The sequence below is a fragment of the Ochotona princeps genome, chromosome 28, assembly GCF_030435755.1.
Source record: "Ochotona princeps isolate mOchPri1 chromosome 28, mOchPri1.hap1, whole genome shotgun sequence".
NCBI lineage: Eukaryota > Metazoa > Chordata > Mammalia > Lagomorpha > Ochotonidae > Ochotona > Ochotona princeps.
This window is the reverse complement of record NC_080859.1, coordinates 25,226,722-25,231,288: the sequence shown is the minus strand read 5'-3', so window position 1 is coordinate 25,231,288 and position 4,567 is coordinate 25,226,722. Positions and strand designations below refer to the sequence as shown.

General features: G+C 41.5%; 1 pseudogene; it reads right to left on the bottom strand.

Moving 5' to 3' along the window:
* Positions 1 to 1,847: 1,847 nt before the first annotated feature.
* On the bottom strand, positions 1,848 to 2,773 carry LOC101522876 (olfactory receptor 7A17-like; annotated as a pseudogene).
* Between the last annotated feature and the right edge of the window lie 1,794 nt (positions 2,774 to 4,567).

Genomic DNA, 4,567 nt, shown 5'->3' with positions numbered 1-4,567 from the left:
TCCAAGGATGAAGAAATCTTTCTGAGATCAATTGGCTGTCGTAGTCCACCTTTGAGTCTCCTTTTGTCCAGAAATTTGCTGTCAAGTTGCACTGGGATTAGTGGATCAATTTGTTCTGCCCTGTATGGTTAGCAAACCAGTGGGTGCTGTGACCGTACCCAGTCATGTCCCATACAAGCTCAGCCCTCAGGTACCAGAGAGGGTACAGCAACCCAAAAAAATAACCCCAAAAAACTGCCATTGGACCAGCCCTACAGCTGCTGGTCCTGTGTCTGCCAGCATGTGCAGTGGATTGATCTCCAGTTTCATTCTTTTTTTTTAATTAATTAATTTATTTTTTATTACAAAGTCAGATATATAGAGAGGAGCAGAGGCAGAGAAGAAGATCTTCTGTCCAATGATTCACTCCCCAAGTGAGCGCAATGGCCAGTGCTGCACCGATCCAATGCCGGGAACCTGGAACCTCTTCCAGGTCTCCAACACAGGTGCAGGATCCCAAAGCATTGGGCCGTCCTCGACTGCTTTCCCAGGCTACAAGCAGGGAGCTGGACGGGAAGTGGAGCTGCCAGGATTAAAACTGGTGCCCATATGGGAACCCGGGGTGTGTTCAAGACGAGGATTTTAGCTGCTAGGCCACGCCGCAGGGCCCACCAGTTACATTCTTAAACATCGTGGCTTTCTGTAAGGGTTGTAAATTAACATCACATATTAAAAAAAACATAATATATACCTCTTTTTTATACGGATTGATTAGAACATGCAAGCATCTTATTACAATCATTCTTCTCTGAAAACTAAACTAACAGCTAAGAAGGAGAACAGGGAATAGTGTCACATGATTTGATTTCACAAGAAATCACATCATGAGAAATGTGGACATTTCAATTCTGCACACTTCACCTCAAACAATTCAGGAGCCTGTGTAATTGTTTGCTAGCTGACATTCCATCCACAAATATCTGGGATGCATATAAAGTAGATTACCAGCCAGCAACTAAAAGAATAAGATGTTACCTTTTTGCAATAAATTTGGTGAAACTGGAAAACATTATGCAAACTGAAATAGGTCAGTTGCACAAAAGGCAACTTTATATGGTAGTTAAAAGCGAATACTACAAAATATAACCATGAAATGAAAAAGTAGTATATACACTATAAAAATACACATTGGATTGGGGCCTAGCAGCTAAAGTCCTCGCCTTGAAAGCCCTGGGATCCTATATGGGTGCCGGTTCTAATCCCAGCAGCTCCACTTCCCATCCAGCTCCCTGCTTGTGGCCTGGCAAAGCAGTCGAGGACGGCCCAATGCATTGGGACACTGCACCCGCATGGGAGACCTGGAAGAGGTTCCTGGTTCCTGGTATCGGATCGGCGTGCACCGGCCCGTTGTGGCTCACTTGGGTAGTGAATCATCGGACGGAAGATCTTCCTCTCTGTCTCTCCTCCTCTCTGTGTATCTGACTTTGTAATAAAAATAAATCTTTAAAAAAAATACACATGGGATTAAAAGTTGTTTAGCACATAGCCTAACTCCTCATGCATTTGTATTTTTGCATAAAATTTTAGATCTCTTTTATTTCCAGAACAATGATTACACTAAATGTGGGAAAAAAAGAAAAATCAGAGTGAAGTTGTGTGCTAGTAGAGATAACACACAATGAATGAAATGATCATTTGTTTGCCTTGTACAGAGAGGAGTAATGATTAAAAACTAATTAAAGAAAGACAGTGAGTTGACTTAGGAAGTTCTGCTTCCTCCTCTGACAAATGCATCATGGTGTCTGATTCTGAGGCTTGAGGCATGTAGTCAGGAACACTGCTCAGTCCCAACACTGTGGGTTCCACTATCATTTATGGAACAACAGTCTTTTCATAGCCTTTTTCATGTCTGTATTCCTCAGGCTGTAGATGAAGGGGTTCAGCATGGGGGTGACCACGGTGTACATCACCGAGGCTGCTGCAGTTGAGGCTGAACTTGGGGCAGCACTGGCACTGAGATACACAATTAAACTTGTTCCACAAAATAGAGATATGGTCAAGAGGTGAGAGGCACAGGTGGAAAGGGCTTTATACTTGCCCTGAGCTGACGAGATGGCACAGATGGAGTAGGTGATCTTGGAATAAGAGTATAGAATCCCAGCCAAGGTACCTCCTGCCAGCAGCACAGCTCCAAAGTACAACAGGAAGTCATTGAGAAAAGTGTCAGTACAGACTCTATGCACCACCTGATTCAACTCACAGAAAAAGTGAGGTATTTCCATATGTGTGCAGAAGCTCAGCCTAGCAGCAGTAAGCTATTTAACAAGGCATGCAGGACACCAATGACCCAACACAGCAGAACCAGATGCACACAGAGACACGGCGTCAGAATGACCCTGTAGTTCAGGGGGTGACAGATGGCCACAAAGCGGTCATAGGCCATCACGGCCAGAAGAAAGTCATCTAATGCTCCAAAGATTATGAAGAAGAACATCTGTGTGAGGCAGTCTGCATACCTGATAGCTTGGCTCTGTGTCTGGATGTTCACCAGCATCTTGGGGATGGTGGTGGAGGTGAAGCAGATGTCTGCCAAGGACAGGTTGGCAAGGAAGAAATACATGGGCATATGGATGTGTTGGTCAGAGATGATTGCCATGACAATGAGCAGGTTCCCACTTACACTGACCAGGTACATGGAGAGGAACAGCCCAAAGATAAGAGGATGTAGGGTTGGGTTTTCTGAGAATCCCAGGAGGAAGAAATCTGAAAGCTGAGTTTGGTTTCTCAGCTTCATGTAGTGCATTTCACTATCAGGAGAAGCAGTTTAACTAGAATCATATTCATTCACAATAGATTTAACCAACGGAGCAGAAATCCATAATCCTGTTTTTCCATTTAGAATGTGCCTCTCACAGTTTGAGATGGCTCAGGTCCATTTTTTTCTACACAATAGGATCACTGAATTAGAATTCAGTCCCACCCTTAATCCTCCCCAAGTACATCAAATAGTTCTTGCAATCAAACATGTAATTCAATATTCTTTAACCAGTGGAGTAACATCTTTTCCTTAATAGTTACGAACTCACCATTGAATTTCCAATTCCATATATGAATTAGAAACCAGGGGGAGATGTGTGGTTCCAAGGATCTTAAGTGATTAATGGATTCAGTTTTGCTTATGAAAATAAAGTGATCTTCCTCCACATGGTGCAACTGAAGTCAGAGGTGTTATGACTTTGAGTAAATGCCTCAATCATACTAAACAAAGAGGAATCACCAAGCATGTCAAATGATACGAAAAGCTCAACTTTAAGCATGTTGACTATATATATATATGTGTAACTGACTTATTAATACTTAGTTTGCAGCACCAGATTTTGTAGAATTAATACCAGTTTGATTTGAACCCAGGAGGTGTTTATGATTTTGACAACAGAAAAATATAAGCTTTTACATGTCCTTTTAACTTTTACTGAAAAGGTCCACCAAAATAAATGGGGAAATGCATCTAACAGATACATTATTTTAGTGCATGACTTTCATAAAATAGAGTTTTCCAAATTTTGATGACCTCTCCTAAGTATGGATTAAGATATTTTTGTGTCAGACATTTTGCAGCATAACAACTTACTTGGTAAATACATTTTTCATAGCACCGCAGTACACTTAAGTACACATCAAAGGACTCCATGGCAGAAAATAAGCTGTTGGCAATAGCCAATCTTTGTAGGTTAAGAAGACAATGGAGAGAGAGGTAAAACTCTCTCACCTGGGAGCATACCAGGAAAGCATTGAATGTGTAGGAGAAAAGACAAGTGGCTGGAAACCATCCTCTGTATCCAACAAACAAATGATGTAATAACTATGATGTGGGTGTCTTTGAAAGAGTTTTTTTAACTGCAGATTTAATGTAACATTAAGTCATGTGAGAGCTGTGTGTGAAAGAAGAAAGAACACCCAAAGACGTGAGTGTTCCAGTGACTGCTACCATCAGGATTTCCATACAAGCTTTTACTCTCTGCTGGTCCTTTCCAGTCAATACTAGGATAATCTGTTAATCAACAACCCAATGGGTAGAATGGTATTCCAATCTGCACAAGTTATTCCAGGGCCAGGGGTTGTGATCACCCCATCTTTAATCAGTTTCATGTGGTAAATAACAAAGCTCCTTTGCACTGGAAGTGATATAACTTCACTCCACCACAAGTTCCCCCACATGGAAATTTGCTCTTCTATTTCCCCAGATCTCCAAATGCTACAAAGTTGGTTATAGGTACCCTAGGCTACTTATGACTTCCATTGTCTATTAGAATTAATCTTTCATAACTTCTTTTCTGTATCTTCAATGATCATTGCCCTAGGAGATCCAACAATTTATTTTACTTTGAAAACCAATAAAAATGCATTAAATTCTTAAATATAAAAGAACACAAGATCTTCCTGAAGGTGCTAGCTAGATTAATTCAGTTCTTGTTTCATCCCAGGGAAAACTCTCTGTGTCCACAGCCTGAGACCCCTCCTGTCATGACTGACAGGCTCACCTGCATGGAAATTGTGGGTGGAAAGTGTTTACGGATGCCCAAATTCC